The 13,810-nt window shown below is 41.8% G+C and overlaps 1 protein-coding gene across 11 annotated transcripts in view; it reads left to right on the top strand.

Annotated features, from left to right (window-relative positions):
• HTR1E (5-hydroxytryptamine receptor 1E) overlaps nucleotides 1-13,810 on the top strand; it is a 45,664-nt gene that overhangs the window by 20,321 nt on the left and 11,533 nt on the right. For 7 of the 11 annotated variants that reach the window (XM_033002716.2, XM_033002721.2, XM_033002719.2 and 4 more), the window contains one exon: nucleotides 11,954-12,060. The exons of 3 other annotated variants lie outside the window; for them this stretch is intronic. The gene's annotated coding sequence lies outside the window, so the exon portion shown is untranslated. Of the gene's footprint in view, nucleotides 1-11,406; nucleotides 11,450-11,953; nucleotides 12,061-13,810 lie in introns of those variants that run through there. One more of the 11 variants, XM_033002722.2, reaches the window with a different exon arrangement.

Genomic DNA, 13,810 nt, shown 5'->3' with positions numbered 1-13,810 from the left:
CGTGCCCCATAGCTACTCAGCTGGAAACCAGGGATCCTACTCATGCCTTTGAATCAATACAAAAGCATACTTCTGGACTTCTGGTAGCTGTTTTCTTCACTTAAATTAATTGATGACCATAATTAACATATGAAATACTTTAAAACACTTATTTTGTATAAGCTGTGACTTACAATCATTGTAGCTAGCCTTAAACGACAGGCATCATTTGAAACCATTTGTTGTCCACTCTGTGACCTAACCATGAAAGAAGTGACAGAGTGAATACAGAAGTGTGGAAAGAAAGGTTGGCAACAGTAAATGGAGAGTAATTGGTGGAATACCCACGAACTGAGTGTAGGTACCTCATCCCTACATTTTGCAGCCCTTGCAAGGGGGTTGCCTTTGGTTTTGGACAAAGCATTTAGCCCCCCACTACAATGGGCAGCTGTCACTACAACATAGGCATTTACAGGCTGTGATTTTCGCCATACCCCAGCAGTGCAAAATGCAGCAAGCATCATTGCAGCATGGGCACAGCTCTGGGCTGACAGCAGGTAGAGAACTCTACAGTGTCCCACACTCCAGAACAAGAAAAGTATTTTTGCTGCAGGTAAGATTCAACATTAGGTGCTATAAGAAGTGTATTTGCTCACTTACAGGTTTGGTTATTGGTTGCTAGTCCAGAACACATTAGAGTCTTGAGTCCTGCTGGTACTGTTAGGGATGGTGTGAAAGATGACTTGTAGCTTCCTGAAAACAGGGATGAGAAACAAGACTTGGTAAAGATAAGGGATGAGGGGAGAGCGAAGGCCCTCCAAGCTGAGGAATGTCTTGAACACTCACAAGTAATGAAACTGTAATCACAGGGTGAATAATGTGGCAGCTGGAGCTGGTAAGGCTGCCTGGATAGCACAGGATGCAGCTGGGAGAGGGGGCCCTGGGGAGACAGGACAGTTCTGCCCTGGTGCATCTTGTAAAGTTTTCAAGGGCCATTTGTCCAGTGAATGACCTTTGCTTTATTATCCACAAAATTCATATATTAAAGTTCACACCCTGCATATGCTAATGAAGATTAACAAGATCATGCTAATTACATCACCCCATGAAGCACCATACTCCTCCCCATACATGTGGTACATAGGTATGTGGGTCAACCTAGGGGAGGGACCCAAGGAATGTGTGTATAAATTGAGGGGGTCCAAAGAGTATAAAAGCAGCCAGCAAAGAAGAAGAAGTGAAGAAGATGGATGCATCCCGGATGAACTCAGACGGGACCAACACAGGAACCTGAACTGGTGATCTCTATTTCTACCTCTCTGTCTCTCTTATTTTCTTTTTTCGTTTTTCCTTATCATTAGGTAACACAAGGCATAGTATATCACTTGCCATAATTTGTTATATACTTAGACAATTATTATGTATCCAATTAGTACATTGTGGGAAATTAATAAATGTCTGGACTTTGAGAGTTGTCTCACTGCTGTCTGTTGGAGATTTATGAATCTAAGTCACTTGTCTCCCTCCTCTGAGCAGGATGCGACAGATGGCATGTAAAGTGTAAACTGAGAATGATAGAGAGCTTAAGACGGGAAAAGGATGAAGACTGTATCTGCTTTCTGGAGTCTGATCTGGACTCAGGATCAGATTATCAGTGATTGGTATACCGATTTGGAGGATGCTAAGTATTGGTAGTGAGTTTATAGAGCTACTACACCCTGAAAACTAGATAGTTTTGCAAATTAACATTTCACATTTGTAGTAGTGGTCAGAGTAATGCACTCCCATGAGATATCATGTAAGGAACTAGGTACACTCTGGCAGTTAATGGGTGTGAATATATGAAATGAACACATCTGAGGGTATCTGGAAATTCAATTAATCACTACTGAGAACTGGCAGAGGAAAAATGTTTTGTGTTCCATCACTGTAGACATGTTTCCTTGTGTGCCACTGGTCTTCAGTAACAAAGTTGGCATAAGTGATACCTCTAGCATAAAACAAAAAGCTTTCTTTTTTAAGTCAAAGTTTTATAGAGCTCTTGCTTGCAATGTCAAAGTACAGCAGTATCCACAAGTAGCATTTTAAGGCTGTATTTCATAAATGCACTCCATTTCTACAAAGAGCAGAGAAAGGCATATAGGGTATTTGTGGTTAAAAAAAAAGGGAAAAGAAAAGCAATGCTAAAATTATGCTAAAGGATGTCCCCCTTGTGGATGCTTCCATTATAAATCTTCCACTGTGTGCTTCAATTTTGGTGGTGGAGGTGGCAGTTCTGGCATATTGACACAAATAAGGTGCATAGGCTGAAGAAATCATTTATGTTTTTCCACTTTCTGGGTGACACGCTAGCATTTCTGTGCTGTGTTGTCCAAAGTGGTGGTGCTGTTATGGGGCAGGAGTCAACACCTGATTAAGAAGACGATTTCTATGGACAAATCTGATTTCCTGTCTTTCAGTTCTCACCCTCTGCAGCTATTCACATTTCCCCTCTGGGCTGAAAAGTCCCATGTTTCAGCCTCCATGGGACTTATTGCAAGTCTGAGCAAGAATGTCAACTCCTTTGGTTTTGCTAGCAGGGAAGAAGTTTTATTTTTCCTGCATGGCACAAGCACTTGCCCAGCTCAGAAATGACTGAAGGCAGCAACTTCAAACTTCTGTGCTCTATCCTCCTTAGAGCAGCAGAGGAAGAAAGAAATCAAGCTGAAATAAAAGACATCATACATCTCAAAGTGCTTTGTACTACACGCCTCACCTCATGGGACAGAGCAATATTTTGCCAGCTCACGTTAGATTTTTCTGCCTATGTTCTTGCAGGTTCTTGCCATAGAGGAGTCCAAGAAAGCTAAGCATGTGTGGATCCAGACACTTCATTTCAGGACTCTTTAAGTAATTTCTAGTCAGGGTGTCTGGTGGGAGGGCAAGTGTAAACACCCCATTCATTTCAGGAGGTGCAATAGCAAGGTTCAAGAGGTTAAGGAATAGGACTGACTGTAAAGATACTGAACTTAAACACAAAGGGCATATGAATATCTGCAAGTGTTGGCTTGATATGGTTTCAGTGATGTGTCACTCCACACAACTGAGGTGGGATGCTCGTGCTTTGCCATAGTGTGGTATTCACCAAACATTTGTCAGGCAGACCGAACATTCTCTGGGCACACCAAGAAGTTGGAATTCATCTAACCAAACATTTGCCATCTTAAAGTTAAGAGTTTTGTTTGAAATATTCATCTATGTAAATGCAAGCAATAGACAGCTATAGGCATCTCAAGTGAGTGGATCAGTTAATCCTGAACAGGGGTTTAAGCCAGGAAGGCTACATTGCCTTCCAGAGATATCTCCATCTTGTCTTTGACTATAGAAAGAGTTTAGGCAGCAAGTTTAGACTAGAGGCTTAAAACAGAGCTTGCTAAAGGTGGGTAGGAGAATTCCCACCAAATAGTAATGGTAAGAGCTATTCTATGTGCCCGTCAATAAAGCTTGCTCCATCTTGAGTCCGCTGGTTTTAATATTTAGATCAAAATTGTATATTGCATGCTTGATGGTATAGCTCTCACTAGCCAGACTTCCTGGTGTACACGATTGTGAAAAACAGTGGATGAAGAAAATCTGACCTCCAACCCCAGAACATCCAGGACCTCTTTGTGTGACTGGAGAACACGCCTCACCTCTCTGCCCCTCAGCTTGTCCATCTATAAAAAGAAACATTGGTACTGGTTTATACTCAGTCAGGATTCTCAGAACAGTCGTTCACCTCAGTGATGTTGTGAGTGCTGAGAAGCACTTCTGCTCCTTGATAGGCACCAGAAGATGTTTTTCTCTACCGCCTCCCAAACCTGCATAGACAACTTAGTGGTGGTTTGGACATCCTACGAAATTACATTAGAGTGTTGGACCCTGCAAGACTCATCTGTTATCTTGGCTTGAAGGTGTTGATGCCCAGACTGACAGACAGACTGCTGTGTTCTTTACCAGCTACCAGAAAGCATGCCTAGCCCAAGCTATCTCAAGCCCTCTCTTTGTCCAAGGAAACCGAATGCAGACCACCCACTTATAAAGGTGGCAGAGACAGGTAAACAAGTATGAGGAAAATCACCTTTTAGCTACCAGGTCCTATATTTTCTGCAAAGGTTTCTCTCACCTTGCACTACCTGTTTGTCTATTAGTTTAGGAAATGAATTCACACATACATTCTGGGAATCCAGTTTGTCTATACATGTAGTTAAAACTGTCATCAAAGAGGATTTTGGCTTGGGACAAATATTTCTCTTTATTTCCTAAGCTGTTCATTTGAATCTGTTCCATTTTGGTGATTTCTGAATTCTAAGTTCCTCATCATGAGTGGTACCATGTCAGCCCAGAAATAAACTTGATGTAGCAGTGATAGAGAATCACTGCAGCTCCTTTTCTTACTCAAAATCTGCTCTGTTATGTTGGTATAATGTCCTAGAGACTTTGCTGTGTGAAGAAGGAATATTTAACCTCGCACAGGTTTTGACAGAGAAAAGTTTACACAGTCTGGTAGGTTTTCAGCACCATGCCATTCAGAAACTAACTCTGGGTGGATGCTGCCCATCATCTCTCACTGCAAGCAATGCTGGGCTGGCTGTCAGCTGCAAAGCTGATGGGATTCAGAAAGGGAGACAGCAAGTCTTCCCATGTGGGACAAGGAAGCCTCAAATGCCATGTAAGCATTGTTCAGCCCTTGCTGGGGTCATGCAGTGTCTGCTCTTTTCCTTTTGTCATCTTGGGGGCTGGTGAGTCAGCACAGTTGTGGTGTTCATGATTAGAAATCAAATCCTCAGACTGTTGAGGATCTTCAGATCCTCAGGCTTTCAATAAGTACTTAAGGAATAGCATACTGGTTGTACAATTTCATGGTAATTGTGTATGTACAAAACATATATACATATGTGCACACATTTTTAGTCCTTGTATGACTTAGAGAATGTATGCTGTTTGAATTTTATAGAACTGGTGAATTTTAAAACATTTTGCTTTGCTGTATTCACCTCTGATCCCATGGTAAGTTCTACCCAAGCTTCCTGAAGTTGATGTCTGGCAAAGCAAAAGAGACAGACACTCTCCATCTTATACCCCCTCATTGTCTCCTTCATTTTCTGAGGCAGAATAAATCAAGGCTTTGCGTGTGCTGATGATTAAAGTACTCTTGTTTATTCCAGAAACTAATATTGTTCTTAGTGAGAAAAATATATTTGAAATACACATAGTAGGTGTGAAATGTAGCATGCCTTTAAAATCAGTCTTCTACTACTGAGACATGCACCTGTGAGGAGCGGCAGGGGGGGCGGGATTCTCGTTGATTTGTTGGTTTGGGAGGGTTTTTGTGATTGTTTCCTTATTAGCACAATATTAATATCTCTTATTTGTTACAAGTACTAGTTGCAGCAGCAAAACCCAACCAAGAGCAGGACAAGTGTTCACATAAGCATTTTTCTGGTTAGTAAAAGGTTATGATGTGCTAGTCATCATAGGATGTTATTAGCCTGAACCACAGTCTTCTGTATTCAGTATAACCAATTTACTACAAAAAGGGAGAATAGAAATATGGTGTATATATAGTGTATAGCTGAAAAACATGTGACTTCCACTGCCATTCTTCTGAGAGTCAGAGCCAAATACTGTCCTTTCTCTTTCTCCAACATAGACACCAACTCCTGCTATCTTAATATACATTACTTCTAGCAGAGCTTGATGTATCATATTTTATTACACCTGTTAAAAGACAGCTCAGTCTTTATAGTAGATGAACTTCTTTAATTGCTCTATATTTATGTTGTATTTGTGGGTTAATTACATCGTGCTTATGGGGTTTGACACCTAATGACCACTAATTCATATAATGACATGTCTGAAATGCTTGAAATTCAGTTGTTTTCATTATAATATATTTTGCTTATCTTGTATTTACAAGGTAATTGCTCCAGACATGTAGTTACAGTGCCAGTTATGTGAGCTGAGGTGCAAATAAAAGTCTCCAAAAGCAGAGACATGGTTTAGTTATCCCAGGGAATGAACAAAATTAAATATTTTAGCTTGGTTGTGTGTATAGTAAGGGTTTCAGAGAAAAAGTATATCTTCATATGAAAGCTACAGCTAGATCCAGTTATCACTAAGACCCTGAAGAATGTAACTGCAGTATCACAACAGTGGCTGTATTATATGGGTAACCACAATATTGTCCATATGTGCTGTCAGCTCAGCAAGTGTCTTGCATTGATCAATTGGTTCCTGTAGTTTCCTCTATGAACAGCAAGTTCCAGAAATAAAAGCAGTATATCTCTTTTCCATGTGATTCTTCAGGAGCTATTGACTGAGTTTAGCTTGAGCTTTTTGTTCAAATCACTGCCCAGGGCCCAAGCTCCACAAGCATTTGCCTTAAGACTGCGATGGCAGCATGAGTTTAGTTCAAATACAAACCCACAGAACCATAAATGTACTGCATCATCCTCGGGCCTTCTTCCCACATAGCAAACTGAGGGTGTATCAGGCCACCACGGAGGTCAGAGCTCAGCCAGTCTAATACCTGAATGTCTCTTAATCAGCGGGTTTTGCACCCAGGACTTGGGCAAGAAGTGTTTTCTCATCCTAAATGGGAGTCTGTCCTTGACCTTTAGGGTGTCGTACACCACGTGGGCTGTCAGTAATTCATGTCTCCTGCGCTTGCAGCAAGCACACTGGCCAGATGGAAATCCCACGCTTGCAGTCCCCAGCAGCAGTCTTATGCCACCAGCCCAGTGCTTTTCACCAACATGAGATATTTTTCAACATGAGTAAGGACCCACAGCACCTTCTGCTACAATAAAACTATTTCTTCAGTCATACAAAATTTTCCTTTCAAAGGAAGTCTAGCGCCATTGTGTGAGTCATCTACTTAATTTTATCAGCAAGAAATTGGGCATATATTCACTAAGGCTTAATCTGAAATCTTTTGCTTGCAGTGGAAATATTTCCATTGCTTTCAAAGGGTCTTGGATCAAGCTTCAAGGCCCTTAATACACTATTAAGTTTTAGTCTGTCAAATTTGTTCATTTGGGACCTCTATGAATTGCAGAGCAGTTCTGTACAGAACCAAGTCACATGGAGATTAAATAAACCCCATTGACACCAGTCTTCTGACAAGCGTGGCAGCCAGAAACAAATATTGACTTGAAAAACAATGCAGGTACAGTGACATTTAGCTTGTATAAAGTGATAGTCTCCATATAAATACAAATAGCACCATTTCCTCAGAGCTGAATAAATGATATTCACTGGTAGATATTTGTGTGTCTTTGACATGTCTCTAAGCAGCAAGATGAGAAATTGAGACAGAGAATGCATTTTCAGGTGAGAATTCAGCGCAGATTTTTCTTACAGTTTTTCTCAGTGCATTTGGGAGACCTTGAAAAACAGATGCTTCCTCTTCTAGTTAGTGGTTTAAAGGCAAAGCAACAAAACTGTAACAGACCACAGCGTAATAAGGTCTCGCCAATAGTTTCCTTACCCTGCCATTCCTGCTGTGCTACACTGCAGGGCTCCAAGCCTGAAAACACTCCTCAGAAAGAAAACCTAAAGTAGCTAATTAATTTAGGAGCCTCATACGCATATTCAGAAAGGATTTGTGCACCCAGGAGTTAATGTTTCGCTGTCTTTATGAGAGTGTTCAGGATTTCATGAACCAAGGTTTCTTTCTGGTGGGAGTTAAGTGACCTAAGCATCTTTAATAATGTAACACCTGTATAATGGGCTTTTTCCTCTGTATGACGAACAACAGCAGTTCATCAGTATGAAGAATGAGCGCACAGGCTCAGACTCTTCAGGTAGGAAAGAAGATTGAGGGACCGACTGATGACAACAGAGGTCTTTAAAACCACAGGTGACACGGGAAAGGTGGCTGGGCAATAACTGTTCACCATAGGGAACGAGTCTTCCCTACGAGGTGCACTCTTAGAAACATATTTAGGTTCCCTTTAGGCCATAAACCAATGAAGATAAAGTAGGATTTCAGGCATGTGCCTAGAGAGAAACCCAGTTCATCGGCAGGTCGCAGCGCTGCTGAATTTCTAGTGCCAGCTCAGCATTTGGGCATCAGGACAAGTCAATCCTCTTGTCTCTACATGGTCTCCCACTCGCAGTTCCCCCCACAAGTCGTTAATAAGCGAGGAATTGGACTGTGCCTCCTGCAGGGCCTGTGAGCAGTACGTGAAGTGTTAGGCTTGCAAATTGTGTCAGGATCTTCAGCGCAAAGAGAATAAAAGAAGGATTGCCAGCTGGGGAGAAAATCCGACTGTTCCTTCAGCAACTTTTTCTAGTTACATTAGACACAATCCTCATATTCTTCAGGGGAATTTTTAAGATGTTCCAGTGAGGTGCTTTAAGAGTTGGCAAATGAAACAGCTTGCTTTCTAGTGAAGGATTTTTAAAAAAATAGTTTCCCACATAAGATTTTTCTCCAGCAAAATAATCTTTGTTTACAACAATTTTACAAATTCTGCATGATTTCTGTTCCAAAAGGACCATGGGAGGAGAGTCACAATGAGGCAGTTTTTTTTCTAGTTACAAAACAAAACATTATACTAGTTCAAAGGATACTAATCTTCAGAATAGCTCATATTAGTTTAAAAGTTACCATTTCTGAAGCAATATGAATAGTTCTTCCATGCTCCACATAACTGTAACCTGTGGGGAAGTCAAGAATTTCAAATAAAAGAGTAAACATTAATCAAAATGAGTTTTGAATACTGGATTTTCTTTTTGTAACCCCATTCAAAAGGGGAAACAAATATTTCTTGCTTGGAGATATTAAACTGTTAGTAATTAAGAGGACACTGAAACATTTTGTCCCTAGACCTATTTTTTTAAAGCAAGAGAATTTATTTCAGAAGATAATAGATCAAACTCCTCTCCTCCCAAGTCCTCCAGCACCTTGTTGTGTCATTCTCTATTCATTCTTTATTTCCTTCAAACACCAAGATGCTGTCTATGCTATTCCCAGCTAAGAAATGTGGATCTCTTCAGCACCAGTCTTCCAATGTCATGGCAGCATGGCCTCTACAAGTTAGAATTACCAGCTTTTTTTTTTTTTTTTTTTTTTTTTTGGAAGGCAAATATGACTGTGGTTTATTTTGCTTTGGTAGACTGTTGCTGGAACTTTTTATGAATGGATCTGCATCTTAGCTGCTGCCTGGCTGACCGAGTGATGTGGCTGCAGGCAAGCCCTGTGCTGGGGATGGACTCACCTGCTCAGGACCATTTACACGCCACCCAGAGAGCAAATATTGGGGGACTTCACTTTACAGTTAAATTTTACTAACCAGCTTCGTGACTATCTGTTCCTGGGCCACCTTTTAGTCAAACATCATCCCAAGCGTTCTTCTTCTAAGGAGGGCTGTAAGTGCTAGAAATGACACTCTCCTCTGCCCTCCCCCTTTGTGAATTACACGGAGCGACCGCAGAGCTTAGCTGCCAATGTCTGATACGGAATCTCATTAACCAAGCTGTCCTCCTACCTGTATTTTATCTGATTGCAGGTCTTAGTCATACAGTCAATGAATAAATAGTCTGAATGGAAGTTTGAGCAGTAGGAGGAAGGATTATGGAGGGCCCCACGGATCCGCCAATACTCAGCATCCGCACTCTTTTGTTTTGTGCCTGTGTGTGTGCCTGCTGAACCATTCAGTAAAATGAAAGGGAAGTGCAGAGCAAAACAGCCAAGCCATAAACAGCAGTGGGTACTGCAGCAGCACAAAACCTGGGACAGATGTCTTCCCTGGGGACAGCTGCCTGTTCCACAGCAAGAGATTTGGGTCCATCACCAGATCTTTTAAGTTTATATGTTTTCCTGAAGCAGATTTTGTGTTTGTCATCTTTAAAAATCTATATCAGGTATTGGGGCCATGGACTTAAAATAGGTTTAAAAATGTAAAACCTTTAAAATTTAGTTAAAAACACAGGAAAGGGAATATTGGTAACATGGCATCTTGTAAAGATGCATGTACAAAGACAGGTAAAACAGAAAATGCAGAGAAAAGGTCTTCTTTGGTGATGAAAAACATTTAGAAATATGAAGTTTGAGTAAGACAGTATTACCACAAGTTTTATAAAAAACATAAAATTACTCAGAGAAGAACCTCTCCATGTGAGAGTAACTGTTAAGCATGAAGTTTGCAAGGGTCAGCAACCTGTGCAGACAGTATTTTTCTTCCCAGATGAAAGGTTAAGTGTGTAGGTTACATGTCTCCTGGGTCTGGCTATCTACTAATTTAGGAAATCACCAAGGATCAAGACCCCTTTCTTGCACCAAGACAAGATCCACTGATGAGCACATCTCTGGAGCAGTCACATGGTGCTGGGGGGCAATCAAACAAGCTTGCCTGCCTCTGTTAAAATAGATGTCCCACGTATCAGGGAAGAGCATGTCAGCTAGCTTTAATCAGGTTAACTCACATAACAGGACTGTCCACCTGTAGGGACCGGTAACTCCATGGCTGAAAATTTACCCTATTTCTTGGCTGTGTGGATCAACCCACTCAGCACTCCATGCTAATGTAGCATGTTTCTGGTTCCCAGTCTAGCTCACTTCAGCACTTCTACAAACACAGTCTGCAAAACAAATGGACATATTTTTCTTTTCCACACTGTCAGTCACAGATTTACAGCAGAAGAAGGTTTCTATCTCCATAACTCATCTCTGGAGAAGGAGGAGGCACGGGGAGAAGGTCTTCCTGCCACAACTTGGTGGGAAAGGCAGCACTATAAATTCTGCCTCCACAGAAGTTGCAAGACCCAGCCACCCATGTCTCTTGGCTCCACAGTATGGTAAAATACAGCCACCGGTGTTCATAGGTTAAACATCTCGGGATTTAAGGTAGGGCATGAAAAGGGGAAAGTGAAGTGAACTACAAAGAATGAGCTAAACCTTAAATGAGTATTTTATGTAGTATAAAACAATTTTTAAATGTACAGTGCTAACAGTCTAAAGTGTTATGAGAAGTGATGAGTTTTTAATTCAGTAGTCTCTTTAAAGCAAATTATTATAGAGTATTATTTATTACAAATTATTACAACTAGAGTAGATGCCTAGTCTAGTTGTTTACAAAAAATCTGTGTATTTTACCGTCAGAGAGAAATTTATTTATGTCTAGCTAAAGACAGGGTGAAATCTGCACTGAATCCTAGTTTGTATCAGATTGTAGCTCAGCAGCATCTTATGAGCTTTCACTGCCTAAGATTTACTAATTTTTTTATTGAAAGTAGATAAAAATGAGTAATCATCTGTGAAAGATAATTATACCACTGCTTGTGGGAGTAAGCATGGTTCGAAGATTGTCACTAATTATTGTTTCTCATTTGCATGTGCCAAGATCTACACCAGAAAAGCTTACCTCTGAAGTGTGATCCTGGAAGGACTTCTGTAAAAATAGCTTTGCAAAACTGCCAGCTTGCAGTCTTTCACTGATTCCAGGTCAGATTGATTCAGGCCCAGGTTTGCAGTGGTTAGGCAAAAAGGTGCATTTTCAAATGAGCTCGTTAGACCATGGCAAAACTCATCCTGGAGATTCTTAAATGAGTTTAAAATGGGTGTACATAAATATGGCTTAAGAAGGTGCCTTACCAGTTGAAATTATATCAATGAGCCCAGCCTAAAGTATTCAACTAACAGTATGCAGTTTCTTATAACTGGAATTACAGGTTATAGTATAACTGTTTTCAAATATAATGATCTTGAGCATTGCCAGCATGACAGAAGCACGTATGAAGTGGATGGGAAGAGTCTGTAGGAAGCTGCATACCTGTAGCAAACTACATCATTGTATAACTTTTGTTAAGAGTGATGCCAGGAATTTCAGCAATGGAAAACCAAATTTCCCTCATTTTGAGGGCAGAAGGCTGGGAGCTGTGATGTACTGAGGGAGATGAGTCTTCGTCCTGACCTCACCCTAAGCCAGAGCCTCTCTTGCCCCTCCAGAGTGAAGATATTGATGGGCTGCTGACAGAACCATGGCTATTTGGGAGGCACCTTCCCTCTCCCACCGGTTTTCTCTTGGACTCCTAACTGGGAAGGGAATCCTCCAGGTTGGTAGTGTCCACTGGGAATGGAGGTTAAGCCACCCTGACAAGCACGGGGAGATGCACTCTGTAATGTTGAGAGAGTTAAAGCATCATGGTCATGCTGGTGGTCATCCTAAGCTCTTCAGCAAAAGAGCTGGAGAGCAACAAAACAGCAGATCCAGGGACAGAAATAACGGTGCTAAAGGTCCACTTCACAGCTTGCTGTTTTGGAAACCATGTAGACAGCATTTAGGTTCCAATGGATGTTATTCAGAGCCACTAGAAGAAGCGCATGTGCACAAAACTGTCCTGCATGAGCATTTATTTTTGCTCTTGCACAGGTGAGAGGACACAGTCACCCCTCATCGCCCCGAGGAGGTGATGGGTAGCTACCAGCGCCATCAGGTCTGGTGCAGGTACCAACGTGGTGACACCAGAATGCTGCATCCCTCCATCTCCTGGGTCCCCAAGTCAGACAGTATGGGCAAAAGGACCCATCCTCCCCGGGCCTCCTGACCATGGTGTCAGGTTTGACTTGTGCTTTGTTCTGAACAACAGGTTGGGTTATTCTCTTGATTTCAGCTGTAGGTGAGCAATGCATACCTCCTTTTATCCTTGTTATCCCTTCTCCCACTTCTCATCCCTCCTTTTCACCAGCCTTGACCTTCCCTTTCTCCATTCCAGTCTCCTCCCAGACAGACAACCCTGCCCGAATTAATTCCTCCCTATCAGTCCCCATTTTGCAACATCCATACCCAAATCTGGCATTTCTGTTACATAGGCAAGCTCAGCCTTACATGCAATTACTGATGTGGTGACCAAGGTGTTATGGGTCTTGCAAGGCTGCGCTCCCAAAAGGGTCCCAAACATCCCTCTTCACTTCTCTGTGAAGCCATTTCTCACATAACTCCATCTCAACCACCTGCAAAACCCAGACATCCCTTGGGGCACCATCTGTGACTTGTCAAGTGCTGTGTTGGTGTCTGTCACGTCCAGCAAGTTCTCACGTCGTGCCCAGCAGTGTTGTCCCCCATGTTGCTTCCTTAGCCCATCCTCTGGCCAGGAGGGAGCCAGGGGCTCCCTGCAGCCCCAGCAATCTTCTTTACACAAACACATTGGAAAGCAGGCTGCAGGCCATTATACCCTTTATTACAACATACTGTGCTCTGGTTGTTTATGTCAGGGTGAGTACATGTATGAGTGTTAGTCAGATGCCCACAGATACAAATACACCAACAGCTGTGCCTCCGCACACCTTGCTTAGTGCTGAGTTCCTCCGACCTGTCTTTCCATCGTGCTGCTCAGTTCACCAGTGTGCACAGGGAAAATCTAACTTGAAAGTCAAAATTCATAGCTTAGTTCATACAAACTTCATAGTAATTTCATTCTTGACCTCATTCAGTCTGTGTAGAAAAAGGTCACATCCCTAAATCTGAGGACCCATAATGCAGCTGGAAATTTCTCAAAGACAGGTTCTTACAAGATTTCAGTTCTCACATAAAAGTAGCCATTTTATTTATTGTCCTTCCCCCACTTTACACTGTTGTAAGGCAACCTCGACCCACCTTCTGATAGTTTACCTTCATTTTGCCTATAACATAGCTGGCATCAAATCTCATGCTGTGACTGTGAATATGAGCTGCCTGGTGACAGCAAGACTTTATTTTGCTGACAGTTCTGCCACAGATTGGTGTGATTCTGACCATCTCTACTTTCTCAACTTCTGGGTAGCACTTTTCCCAATGTGACATGTTACAAACAGCATCCGCGCCTA

The sequence above is a fragment of the Tyto alba genome, unplaced genomic scaffold (genome assembly GCF_018691265.1).
Source record: "Tyto alba isolate M040663 unplaced genomic scaffold, T.alba_DEE_v4.0 Super-Scaffold_40, whole genome shotgun sequence".
In the NCBI taxonomy this organism is placed as follows: domain Eukaryota; kingdom Metazoa; phylum Chordata; class Aves; order Strigiformes; family Tytonidae; genus Tyto; species Tyto alba.
Note: the sequence above shows the minus strand (reverse complement) of the source record. Positions and strands in the feature narration are given on the sequence as shown.